Genomic DNA, 14,689 nt, shown 5'->3' with positions numbered 1-14,689 from the left:
CAGTGAACCACGAGAAAAGATCAGGTGATGAGGTAGAGCATGGTCATAGAGACTGGATCATTCGGACCTCAGCCCTGGAGGATTATAGTAATAATCATGTTTTTTTTTTTTTTTTTTTCCCTAGGTGAAATGGCAAACCACTGGCAAATGCTAAGTAGAGAGAAGGACCCAACTTCAGTTTGGGACATGTTGATTTTGGAAGAGTATGTACTCTGATGCTGGGAGGGATTGGGGGCAGGAGGAGAAGGGGACGACAGAGGATGAGACGGCTGGATGGCATCACTGACTTGATGGACGTGAGTATGAGTGAACTCCGGGGGTTGGTGATGGACAGGGAGGCCTAGCATGCTGCGATTCATGGGGTCGCAAAGAGTAGGACATGACTGAGTGACTGAACTGAACTGAACTGAAGCAGCATTTCGGAGAAGGCAATGGCACCCCACTCCAGTACTCTTGCCTGGAGAATTCCATGGATGGAGGAGCCTAGAAGGCTGCAGTCCATGGGGTTGCTGAGGGTCAGACACGACTGAGCGACTTCACTTTCACTTTTCACTTTCATGCATTGGAGAAGGAAATGGCAACCCACTCCAGTACTCTTGCCTGGAGAATCCCAGGGACAGGGGAGCCTGGTTTGCTGCCGTCTATGGGGTCGCACAGAGTCGGACACGACTGAAGCAACTTAGCAGCAGCAGCAGCAAGCAGCTTTTGGGCTTCCTGGGTGGGCACTAGTGGTAAAGAACCCTCTTAACAATGCAGGAGACATGAGAGAAGTAGATTGGATTCTTGGGTTGGGAAGATTCCCCTGGAGGAGTTCATGGCAACCCACTCCAGTACTCTTGCCTGGAAAGTCCCATGGGCAGAGGAGCCTGGCAGGCTACAGTCCATAGGGTTGCAAAGAGTCAGACATGACTGAAGTAACTTAGGGTGCACAAAAGCAGCTTTTATTTATTTTTCCAGTGGAATAAAACAGAAATTATCAGAAAGCATCATTCTTAATTTTAAAAGAATATTTTGAGAAAATCACTCTGTGTATGTGTGTGTGTGTGTGTGTGTGTACACACAGTTCTGGACGAAAATGTAAAATGTATTTCTAATTGTGCATTGTGATGAAAAAAGATGAAGTTAAGATGACATGAACTCCAGAGCAGGATTTTTGCAGGAAGATGGAGGAGGGTGGAAGATGAGAGAGGGAGCTACAGTTTGAGCTTCTTTTGGCTTGAGCTACACGGACCCCAAAATGGCCCAGTGGCAGACCCACAGGAGTAGAGGGTAGCTGGTTTAGAGCTGCTGATAAAGGAAGCCATTCCACTGGGGTGCAGAATTGCTAATACCTGAGCTCACCCAGAACAAGGTATGATCATTACAAATGATATGATTTGGGGATGTAGGCTCGAGTCACAATATCCAGGAACCATAACACAGTAACAATCAAATACCCTTGTTTTGAGAAAGGAGCGCCGTCTGGCTTAAATTTAGCCGATGCAGCTTTGTGAATGCCGCCTTGGTTTCTCAGAAGCTTCATCCTCAAGAGCCTTGTGTAAGCGGAGAGGGTGAATGTTGATTTTTCCCTCTCAGTGTAAATTTCACTCGACTTTTCCCTTTCAGAGTTCGTATTACCTTTTTTTCACTTTTATTATCCTGTCTATTTTGTTACTGTGCTCTGTTAACTTTGCCTGTGGTACTATAAACCTGGGAACTAAATACTTGGCTTTAGCTGCAAGAATGAAGACATTAAAGAAACAGGTCTTAGGCTTCTCAAACAGGTTTTTGTGTCCTTGGAGTTTGCACTGTGCCCTTTGTGGCAGAGACCAATTGCTGTTCTAAAAACTCATCTCCATTTCCTCCTGAGGAAACAAGAGACTGTTTTCCCAGCCTCCCTTGCAATTAAGATATGGCCACGTGACTACATTTTAGCCAATGGAGTGTGGAGACAGAGCGGGCAGGCGTGGCTTCCAGGCCCCTCCCCTAGAAACAGGCTGCATTCAGTCTTGTCCAACTTGCCCCATCTGCAGGCTGAGCCTCTGTGTAGTGGCATAACTGGGAGCTTTCTGCTGAAAAGAGTAGAGACTCAGCCAGCCTGGACCCTGGACTGCATGGAGCAGAGGCTCCTTCCACACCCCTCCCATCCCTGGTTTGTAGGACTTTATTAGAAGGAGAAAGATACATTGTTTCAGTTCAGTTCAGTCGCTCAGTCTTGTCCGACTCTTTGCGACCCCCTGCACGCCAGGCCTCCTTGTCCATCACCAACTCCCGGAGTTTACTCAAACTCACGTCCATTGAGTCGGTGATGCCATCCAGCCATCTCATCCTCTGTCGTACCCTTCTCCTCCTGCCCTCAATCCCTCCCAGCATCAGAGTCTTTTCCACTGTCAACTCTTTGCATGAGGTGGCTTTGGAGCTTTGGTGGTATTGGAGCTTCAGCATCAGTCCCTCCAATGAACACCCAGGACTGATCTCCTTCAGAATGGACTGGTTGGATCTCCTTGCAGTCCAAGGGACTCCCAAGAGTCTTCTCCAACACCACAGTTCAAAAGCATCAATTCTTCGGTGCTCAGCTTTCTTCACAGTCCAACTCTCGCATCCATACATGACCACTGGAAAAACCATAGCCTTGACTAGACGGACCTTTGTTGGCAAAGTAATGTCTCTGCTTTTGAATATGCTATCTAGGTTGGTCATAACTTTCCTTCCAAGGAGTAAGCTACATTGTTTATTGGAGTTTGTCTGTGACAGCAGTCCTCATTGCTTTAACTGCTACACCTGTGCCTACATAGATGCTCAACCAGGGGTCCCAACTGGATCTCCGTATTCATTTAGAGTTTGCCTTTGAAACTGAAATAAATTGGTGATTTCATTTTATCTCTCCACAGAGTCATCGCTTAGTGTTTTGAAAAGAAACTTTCTTAGTTGCTTTCATTTTCACTTACCTTTATATTTTCTTGCCACGGTTAAAAAAAGCAATCAGTGGATCACTCCCTGCTTTCCTGGCCCCACTGAAGTCGAGAAAGTTGGTATCTACCCAGCAGGTGCTCCTTAAATGTTGCTCAGCTGCTGCTTGAGTTTAAGAAATTATTTTTCCTCACTTTTGTAAGTCCTCGACTGAATTTACAACGAAGACAAGCCAAGTGTTAGTGGAAATTCCCGGTGATTGTACATAAATAATGATGACATGCACATTGGGCAGCGCAAGATGCCAGCACGGTTCTATACATTTTATACACGTTATCGGCAATCTAAAACCCTGCAAGGCAGGTATCAGTAATTTTTTTTTTTTTTTTTTGCTATTTTGAAACAGAACCTGAGTACAACTACAGGACTCATCAAGGTCACACCGCTAGTGATTGATTTGAGCCAAGATTCTGAATTAGATGTGAACAGCTCGAAAAACCAATCCTGATGCACCTGCTTTGCAGTGTGTGCTTTTAGCTTGCTCACCTATGCCTGCTTGTTCCTTTCTTCTACTTCCCATTGATACCAATTTTCCTAGTTCTGCTCATTGACTGGTCAACACAGTGTACCCTGAATTCAGCCAGGGTCACTTAGTTTTAACAGAGGGAACAGAACTCAGGCCAGTCTGTGCAGGGAGCCTCAGTCCTGCTTTGATGGGTATTAGAATTTATAAATATTTGCATAATTCCTCCAGCAGATATATGAGTATGCATTGCTCACTGTTAGAGAACAACAACGAGGGCTCCTTTTAATCGCCTTGTTCAAAGTTAAAAAAAAAATGCTGGTGGATGTTAAAATTCTGGAGGTCACATATCACATTTTAGAAAAGAACTGGCACCCCATCCTCCTTCAAGACTTGCACAGGCCTGGAATGAGGATTGTGTTTGCTAAACTCGTTTACATTTGAATATGCTGCTGCTGCTGCTAAGTCACTTCAGTCGTGTCCGACTCTGCGACCCCATAGACAGCAGCCCACCAGTCTCCCCCACATTTGAATACACTTTCTGTTAAAAACTGGTGTGTGTGCTAAGTTAAAGCAAGGCAACCAGGAAGTGTGCATGGGTGTGGAGAAGCAGAAAGGAGGAACTACTTAGCTGTGGGTATGAGGGGGTCATTTTAAGGCTCACTTCGTTATTGCTCACTTGCTTAGTCGTGTCCGACTCTTTGCGACCCCATGGACTGCAGCATGCCAGGCTTCCCTGTCCTTCATCATCTCCTGGTGTTTGATCAAACTCATGCCCATTGAATCACGTCCATTAAGGCTTACTAGCTTGCTAAAAAAAATGATCCTGGCGTGTCTCAGGATGACAGATGTTTGGTGAGCAAGTCCAGTAGCTCTCTTACCTCGGTTGTATTTCTAAACTCTCCAGGAATAAAAACTTGTCCGTGGACGTGAGCTGATGCAGAGTCCCTTCCAACTCTAAGAGTTAAGAGGACTGGCTCTGAAAGCACGCAGCCCAGGTCAAAATTCTGACCCAGTCAACCTGGGGCAATGGGCTCAGCCTACCCGAGCCTCTTTTTCTTCAGCACTGCAATACCCTTGATGCTGTGACCTCACCACAGGGTCGCCTTTGGGGCTAAATCACCCTTGCAAAGCATTTAGCATAGTGCTTGGCACAGAGAAACTGCATAGTGGGTGTGAGCGGTGGAGCCTGGCTTTCATTTTGTCCTGTCACTGAGATCTTAATGCATCTCATACAGGAAGGAGTCAGCTCTGGGTGCTGGGACTGGCCCAGACCTGGAAGAGCCTGGTCTTTGGGCGGTGGAGAATTTATATTCAGGATTTCACTAGTAAGACTCACAAGATCTCCAGCAGGAGACATTACCTGTCTGGGCCTGAGCTTCTGCGTGTGGAAGGAGAGAATGGACGGGAGGGAACCTTCCAACACAATGTGTTTCCAAGCCAGGACGTTGGCTGGAACTCAACTGCGGACAGAAGGAAAGAATGGTTAGTCCTTCCCCTGGCAAACATGGCAGAGTGATCATCTCGTTTTATTAATAGACCAGGCTATGGGAGCCATAAAAACAGGGTGGCTTCAAAATTGAAGTTCTTTGAATTTGAGTTTTTGTTACACCCGATAGAATGTGAAAAGAGAATTGTGTTATACATGGGCTTTGTATAATGATCTCCTATCTCATGCTGCAAATCAATTACTTATTAGCTTTCATTGCCAAGGAAAGGAAAATATATTACTATTCATTTTAGCCTTTTCCTTATTGATTTTGCGGGTACAGTACTAGTTCTTGAAGAAAGATTATATTCATTCTTTCATTACAAAAGACCTAGGCCACATCACACAATATTAAAATGCGAGAAAAGCAGAAATAAAATAAGCTTATCACACTCCTCCGTGGTGAGGCATTCAGCTTCCATTTTTTCTCCTGCATATTTTACACTGAGGATTGCATTTTGCACTCAGTGCTGTATAAGGACCAATTACCATGTTACTTCAGAGAGTTTATAATAGTTGTAATTGTAACATAATATCCCCAGAAGCATACTCTGGTTCATTTTAGCATTTACCCTATCCTTGTCAGAAGGTAGCAGAGAGGAAACATGGGACTTGGCGTCACATTTCTTAGCAGTGAGACCTTGATCAAGTCACTTAAACTCTTCAGCCTTCAGTGGCCTCAGCTACAAAAATTCCAGCTGCCTAGAGCCATCTCACTGGGCCATTGCGCAGACTAAATGAGACCGTGTTTGCAGAAGGTTCCCTGCTGTCTGGAACGTAGCAGGGTTCACTGCTGCCAGTGGTACTTTCAACCTTGTGACCTACATTCCAATCTGATGAATGATCTGATTCTTATAAACACCCCACCAGAAAACGCATGTAACACAGACCACGTCACTCCCTCTCTCTGGGCCTGCCTTATCATTTGCAAAGTGAGGTGGTCAAACTATAAAGTGTGACCTCAAAGGCCCCTTCCACCATGGTCCTCGGCTGTTACTAAAAGCAGCTGCAACCATCTCGGGGAAATGACCTCTGGAAAGGTTCAGCCTTACTGACAAAGAGAGCGCCCTATGAAAGCCTGAGGGCTTGTGGACACTAGCTTCTCTTTTCTCCCAGATAAACATTTGACATTCCTCTGAGAGGGCTCTCCTGGCTCAGGCTGTGTGCCCTTCACATCTCCATTTTTCAGACGGGTTCAGCAGCCAGCACGCTCACCCAAGGTTTTATTTATCCATTTCACATTTCTAATGTTGCGTCGCTGTGGTGATCACTTTCCAATGTGGTCATTTAAGGAAGATAAATTGTACTGCAAATCTCAGGAGAGCAAGCATTCCTTTCAGTCAGTCCTCAAGGGACAAAGATTTTTCCCCACTCTTAACACCACCTGCTTTTGCCCTCCCTAAAACCCTCACAAAGACTTTCTGACTGGGAAAAAAAAAAAGAAAATTTTGGCCTCAGAGTAGTTGGATAGTCCCCCTCCCTGGTACGTGCACTGTTACCCCTAACACTAAGATTTCTCAGATTCCCCAAACCAAGGGCAAAAAACAAACCAAAACACTTACTGTTAGGATCAGAGGTGCCACTGCAAGGAAATAAGTGTCATTAGCAGAGAACTGCCACCTGCCCCTCTGATAGCCTGTTCTCAGGAATTTCAGTGGAGACAGTCCCCCCGACCTCATTCACTCACAGTGCCTGGGGTAGGGTGGGGACCCACACTATGGCCTGAGTGGGGAACTCACACTGTGGAAACACAGGATGTAAAGAGGCCTGGCACACATGGGCACTCACTGGCAGCTGGTACAGCATGAGGCCAAGCATGTAGGCTCTGAACCCTTGCATTTTTGCTTACTGTGTGATCTCAGGTACGTTATTTAACATCTCTCTGCCTCATTTCTGAAATGAGATGAATAGAAGAGCCTCTCCTAAGGTATGAGAGAAATAAAGACGTTCAGGCGTGTAAAAGCTATAGAATGTGCAAGGTACATGTTTCATAAGTAGCACCTTTCGTGCTAAATGGACAAATCTGATCATCATTTTGAGGGACAGTCAATAGTATTGGAAAGAGGGTGGAATGGGTTTTAGAGACAGACCTGAGTTTGAATCCCAGCTCCAGGTTGTGTTTCAGTTCAGTTCAGTCGCTCAGTTGTGTACGACTCTCTGCAACCCCATGGACTGCAGCACACTAGGCCTCTCTGTCCATCACCAACTCCTGGAGTTTACTCAAACTCATGTCCGTTGAGTCAGTGATGCCATCCAAGCATCTCATCCTCTGTTGTCTCCTTCTCCTCCTGCCCTCAATCTTTCCCACCATCAGTGTCTTTTCAAATGAGTCAGCTCTTCACATTAGGTGGCCAAAGTACTGGAGTTTCAGCTTTAGCATCAGTCCCTCCAATGAACATTCAGGACTGATTTCCTTTAGGATGGACTGGTTTGATATCCTTGCAGTCCAAGGGACTCTCAAGAGTCTTCTCCAACACCACAGTTCAAAAGCATCAATTCTTCGGTACTCAGCTTTCTTTATAGTCCAACTCTCACATCCATACATGACCACTGGAAAAACCATAGCCTTGACTAGACGGACCTTTGTTGACAAAGTAATGTCTCTGCTTTTTAATACGCTGTCTGGGTTGGTCATAATTTTCTTCCAAGGCGTCTTTTAATTTCATGACTGCAGTCACCATCTTCAGTGATTTTGGAGCCCCCAAAAATAAAGTCTGCCACTTCTTTCACTGTTTCTCCATCTATTTGCCATGAAGTGATGGGGCCAGATGCCATGATCTTTGTTTTCTGAATGTTGAGCTTTAAGCCAACTTTTTCATTCTCCTCTTTCACTTTCATCAAAAGGCTCTTCAGTTCTTCTTCGCTTTCTGCCATAAGGGTAGTGTCATCTGCATATCTGAGGTTATTGATATTTCTCCCAGCAATCTTGATTCCAGCTTGTGCTTCATCCAGCCCAGAGTTTCTCAAGATATACTCTGCATATAAGTTAAATAAGCACGGTGACAATACACAGCCTTGACGTACTCCTTTCCCGATTTGGAACCAGTCTGTTGTTCCATGTCCAATTCTAACTGTTGCTTCCTGACCTGCATATAGATTTCTCAAGAGGCAGGTAAGGTGGTCTGGCATTCCCATCTCTTGAAGAATTTTCCACAGTTTATTGTGATCCACACAGTCAAGGCTTTGGCATAGTCGATAAAGCAGAAATAGATGTTTTTCTGGAACTCTCTTGCTTTTTCAATGATCCAGCAGATGTTGGTAATTTGATCTCTGGTTCCTCTGCCTTTTCTAAAACCAGCTTGAACATCTGGAAGTTCACGGTTTACGTATTGTTGAAGCCTGGCTTGGAGAATTTTGAGCATTACTTTGCTAGCATGTGAGATGAGTGCAATTGTGCAGCATTTTGAACATTCTTTAGCATTGCCTTTCTTTGGGATTGGAATGAAAACTGACCTTTTCCAGTCCTGTGGCCACTGCTGAGTTTTCCAGATTTGTTGGCATATTGAGTGCAACACTTTCACAGCATCATATTTCAGTATTTGAAATAGCTCAACTGGAATTCCGTCACTTCCACTAGCTTTGTTCATAGTGATGCTTCCTAAGGCCCACTTGACTTGGCACTCCAGGATGTCTGGCCCTAGGTGAGTGATCACACCATCGTGATTATCTGGGTCATGAAGATCTTTTTTGTACAGTTCTTCTGTGTATTCTTGCCACCTCTTCTTAATATCTTCTGCTTCTGTTAGGTCCATACCATTTCTGTCCTTTATTGAGCCCATCTTTGCAAGAAATGTTCCTTTTGTATCTGTAATTTTCTTGAAGAGATCTCTAGTCTTTCCCATTCTGTTGTTTTCCTCTATTTCTTTGCATTTATCACTGAGGAAGGCTTTCTTATCTCTCCTTGCTATTCTTTGGAACTCTTGCCTTCAAAGGGGTATATCTTTCCTTTTCTCCTGTGCTTTTGGCTTCTCTTCTTTTCACAGCTATTTGTAAGGCCTCCTCAGACAGCCATTTTTCTTTCTTTCTTTTTTTTTTTTTTTGCCATTTTTCTTTTTTGCATTTCTTTTCCATGGGGATGGTCTTGATCCCTGTCTCCTGTACAATGTCACGAACCTCCACTCATAGCTCAATGGGCACTCTGTCTGTCAGATCTAGTCCCTTAAATCTATTTCTCACTTCCACTGTATAATCGTTAGGGATTTGATTTAGGTCATAGCTAAATGGTCATACCCACCACAGAGGTGCCAGAACTTACATAGGACTGGGAAACAGAGTCTTGGAGGGCACAACAGAGCCTTGTGCACCAGGACCAAGGAAGAAGGAGCAGTGACCCCACAGGAGACTTGCCTGCTGGTGTCTGGGAGTCTCCAGCAAAGGCGTGGGTGGCCTGCTGCAGGGTTGGGGGCACAGACTGTAGTTTGGGTTTAAGGTTTAGTAAATCACAGGATCACGGGTCTCCTCCCACCCTCCGTGTCCTCATTTATTCAGTGGGAGTGTTTCATCTGTCTTGGAGGCTGACCAGGAGGACTAAACAGGGGAAGGTATGTTAAGTGTGCAACACGGTGCCTGGCGTGTAATCGACCTTGGAGAAGGTGAGTTCCTGCTGCAGCCCAACCCAAGGGGCAGAACCCCACCAGCCTCACCCCATCTCACCTCTTGGAGAGCCTCAGTCGTGCCAGGGTTTGCTTTCTTGCTGCCACCCTGGCTGTGGCAGTTCCTGGGGCCTGGTTCCTCAAAGCCATTTTGAGTCTCTGTTTTCCTCCAGCATCTTCCTCCTGGTGGAGGGAAGACTGCCCCCAGCTGGGTAGCCCCCGTGTCTGGGGTCATCCCATTCTGGTGCCTGAGCTGCTCTGCTCTTTTCGAAACCAATCAGCAAGAACACTTCTCTGCAGGCACATGCTTCCTTCCTCCCACTGCCTCCCCGGGCTCCTGTTCTCTGTGCTGCTCCTGCTCACCTCGTAGCAGGCTGGGACCTTCCAACAGCCTTTCCTTCCTGGGCTTGTTCTTTCTGGTAGTTTCTCCTCCTCCTCCTACTGCTTTGCTGCGTTCTCTTTTTCCCCAAACCTGCCATCTCCCCAGCCCGTAATGTTCTGCCTGTGAATCCCCATCCCACGCCTTCTGTGGGTAAGCCTTCAGGACCCAGCTAAAGTTCATCTTTACCCCAAAGACTTCTAGACCTTTCCAGATTCCAGAGAGCTCTCTCCTCCGAATTGGCTCAGTAAGCCCTTTGAAGGATGGATGCTATGTGAATTTTCCTGTGTGTGGTGCTTCTTGGTTCTTCTGGTTTGTAAGCTTCTTGAGAACAGGGAACCTTCTACATGAGACAGAACTTTGTCAATACTGATTGTTTAGTTGAGATACTATGAATAGCTTCTGTTTATTTAGTGAGACCAGGGTGTGTGTTTGTGTATGTATGTATGTATGTGTCTTCCTCTCTTTAATCTCTATCTTCTCTGTCTTATTTGGTCATCGCATGTCCCCATGATGTGGCTATTGCTGTTTATTTTGCACTTGAATTATCTGAAGTTCAGAGAAAAAAAGAACTGACCAAGACAAAACAGCTCGAAAGGAAGAGGGCCCAGTATCATAATTCAAGCACATTTCCCAGGCACCAAACATGTGGTCTCTAAATTTTCCTTACTGAGTATCCCTTTCAGGAAATATTTGTATCTTTGTGTGTTTGTTTGCCATTTATAAGTAATATGTATCTACCATAGTGTACACATTATGTACATTATGAAGCATCTATTACAGAAATATAAAGCAAAGCATAATATGAACTTAATAGATTGTGACCTCTGAATACCATTTCCCACTAAAAGAAACCAGCTCCTTGGAGAAAACAGTTTGGAAAGTGAGCTTGGAATATCTTGTCATATCAGAAAGCAAGGAAGAGATCAATTATTATTGGGGTCACGTCAAAAAAATCAAGAGTCAACTTGAATAGATTCAATTGGCCAAAAATGGGTTGCTTGGAGCCACTGCAGTAGATTAAACCACATTAAATATACTGAAATCCACGTGTTTATAATAATACTAAAAAAAAAGGGGTGGGGTGGGGTAGGGGTAAGAGAAGGGTTTATCTTACCTTTCCTGAAAGAACCAGGACTCAGATTAGCAAATAGCTAATGAGAAGATTCTCTCTACAGAAATACTCCAGCAAATAAATGAAGACAGAATTAGAACACGACACTTTGTAACCCCCGGTGAATTAAAGGATTTGGCAATGATCATCAAAAATTGCAGATATCCCCCCCCATAAAAAGAGATGACCAGATATTATGTTCTCCTAATGATGTTATGGACATCTATGTCCATAACACCACCTACAGAATGTTCTTGCCAAAATATTTAATTTGAACCTGATGAAACTTCTTGATTTTTCATTTATGGGAAACACTAGGCATGGAGGCACATGATAAAATGATACTAAGGGAACATAATCGGCAAAATCCAGCCTGCAGAAGATTAGTTAGGAAAAACAATCCAAATTCTTTAGCCAAAAATTGCAAAAATAGAGAATGAGAGGTTGAGAGGGAGATCAATGGATTAAAAAGGATGGACTTCAGGTTATCCATCACAATGTATGGAGCTTGTTTGGATCCCAGTTAAAACTATAAAAATTATTTATAGAATAATTGAGGGAATGTTAACACTGGATATGCAATTATACTGAGGAACTCTTGATGTTTCAGAGTACAATGACGGCATTGTGGTTGTTTTTAAAGAGGGAAGACTTGGTCTTTATAGGCTTGTTTTCAGATCCATGTGTTGGAATATTTATAGCTGTAATGACAAGTGTCCAGCGGAACATGGAGTGCTGATTGTCAATCCCCCGGAGCAGAACACGGTGTACCAGTCACCAAGCCCCAGGGGAGGACTGCAAACACTCTGCCCACTGCACCTTGGTATCGGAGTTGCCAAGAAAAACACTGGGTGGAACAACACCTTCCTTACACAGAGGGGAAACAGTAATAGTGGCTTCAATACTGGGCATGGGTCTCCACGGCCATCGGGTCTCTCCCAGGAGACAGTGGAGGGGCACGCATGGCAATGCACGCACCCTTCTTGGGATTAAAGAATCCCAACCCCTCTTTCATGGAGTCAGAAATATGAAGGTCAGGGGCATCTTTGGGGGAGCCATTAATATACAGACAAGCAGGACAAAGGAAGAGTCACTGACCCTGAAATAGGGAAAGCTAGTCCCACAGGAGGCAACAAGCCCCATGGGCTCTTTATCTCTTGATAAGGAAGTGCTCCAAGGGCGCTGAAAGTCTGCAGGCACAGGATGGCCTTTGCAGCATATAGTGTCTGGGATTTGCTTCAAAGAATGTGGAAGGAGGAGCAGGCAAGGTGAGTAGGAGGCTGCATAGAGGAGAAAAGTCTAGCCAGGAATCACCAATTTTTGAAGTTGGATGGTTACATGGGCACATGGGAAGCTCAGGATCTTATTCTGCCTTTATATATATCTGAATTTTAAATAGCAAAAGTGGCTTTGTAATGATAGTATGAAATATAAAAAGGTCTTAATACTTTCTTCCTTTACTCCCAGTGGATTGCCTGGGGGAGCATCCTCTGGGAGTGATCCCTGCTTGGGAGACCACCGGCTTGGGAGTCTGTTGTGCAGCGTCGCCTCTCAACCCCGGGCCCGTGGGAAGCATGGCTGTCAGAGGGGTCTCTTTCAGGAGGAAACCAAGGTCTGCACCCCATCTAAAGGCCTTAAGGGACAGAGACCTGACAGCCCACCTTGCCAAATCAGCAGTACTTAGAGCCTTGTCATCAGAATTCGTTCACTCTGTGGGACATCAGTCCCTTTCATAAAAGTAGAAGATTTTCAAGATCCCTTCAGAAGGAAAGATTGGCATTGTTTAAACAACAACAAAAAAATTCAATGTTTAAGAAAAAAAGACAAAGTTCTCCTTCAAGAAATAACAACCCTGCTAGCTTACTCCGGGTGTGAAATAATGTTTTTGGCAATGAGATTGGGGTGTTCTATTTCTGTCTCAATAAACTTTCTCTCCCCTGGGTAGTATTTTATAGTTACTGCTTCTACGCTCCATTGGCATAGGCATAATTTATTATGTGTTTACATGTTTCACTCGCTCTGCTAAGGTGGGAGCCCAGTGATACATTATTACTGTGTGTGCCTGTGTGTGTGCACGTGTCTGTGTGCACACTTGCACTAATATTGACAGGCTACTCAGACACCTGACAGGTGGTGGGCTTTCCACTTTTCACAGTACCAGTCACCCCCCACCCCCACCCCGGCCGCCCCAGGACGACAGGCACCTCCATGGGCTCTTGGCTTAGATCAAATGTGTCCTGAGTCCCCATATAGTCCCTTCTTCTCTGAAAAGGAGCAGGACAATCCCCAATGCTGTCTCCCTGTCACTGCTCAGCTTCTATATTTCCTACTTTGACTTGCTTTCCTGCATGAAGATGAAATTCCTCCTATTTCTGGGTGGAAAGTCAGCTTGCACGACACTTTTCTCAACAGAGTCATGTGAAGGAATTAAAGCAGATGTTATTATTTGCCCTTTTTCTCCACTGGAGACCCAGCAAGGGCAATGGTATTTGCAGGTCAAACAGCAAGGGAGGAATCCAGCCCCGGGCCAGCTCTGATGGGAGAGCCACGATCACTTGCTCACTCGCAGGCTCTCTGACCTGGGGGAAGTCACTAAATGCTCAGGTTCTTCACTGTTAAAAGATGGAGATGATGGTAATTACTGCACAGAGCTGTTTCTGAAATGATACATTATTTAAAATGCTCAGCAGAATGACTGGCATGTCAGAAAGTGCCGTAAATGTTCCCAATGCTAGTGCTCTTTTCCAGGTATTGTGTTCTGAGACCTTGTAATAACAACAACAATTGGTACTCTTAGATAATAATAACAATAACAATAATAAAATAGGTGACTTACTACATACTGGCATTGTTTGAAGCCCTTTTTGTGAACAGACTCATTTATTTGTCACAACAGACCTATGTAGTAGGCATTATTATTGTTATTTAGTTGCTAATTTGTGTCCCACTCATTTGCGACACCATGGACTGTATGTAGCCTGCCAGGCTCCTCTGTCAATAGGATTTCCCAGTCAAGAAAACTGGAGAGGGTTTCCATTCCCTTCTCCACGGAATCTTCCAGACCCAGGGATCAAACCCATGTCACCTGCATTAGCAGGCGGACTCTTTACTACTGATCCACCAGGGAAGCCCATAAGCATTATTATTAATCCTGTATTATGGATAAGGGACACAGAGATTGTTAGGTTGAAGTAACCTGGTAATTCCCTTGTCTTTTAAAATAGAATTAAGCCATACTTGGAGTATTTCCTCCTAACCACATCTTTTCTACCATCATTCCTGACCGGTGACTGCCTTGGGGTTTCTAAATTCCCCATCAGCCCTTGCTCGCAGGTCACCACCTCTGTAGCATCCACTCCCCGGCTTCCCTCTTTGTATGGGATATTCCTTTATCTTATGTCTCAAGGGTTCCTTTGGTGAGGAATCTGAGCCTCGGAGTGGGCAGCGAACCACCCAGACCTACAGCGTGAGCTCCGAAGGTCCCCGCTGTGTCCCTGGATGCTGTAAGAGCGCAAAGGGCCGGCTGCCTGCAGCCCCCGGAGTCCTCAGGAGGCCTGGACCACTGCACCAGCCGCGGCCTGGCCGGCGTCCGAGCCGAAGGGACAAGGACACTCAGTAGGGGGCACCCGAGAGCCCACATGGCCTCCAACTCCCCTCCCTCCGCCCCACCGCCGGGAAGGGCTTGGAATTTAATCCTCCGCAT

This window comes from Bos grunniens, chromosome 17, assembly GCF_055505025.1.
Source record: "Bos grunniens cultivar Pamir isolate PY7600 chromosome 17, Bosgru_T2T1.0, whole genome shotgun sequence".
Taxonomy (NCBI): domain Eukaryota; kingdom Metazoa; phylum Chordata; class Mammalia; order Artiodactyla; family Bovidae; genus Bos; species Bos grunniens.
This window is presented reverse-complemented; position numbering follows the sequence as displayed.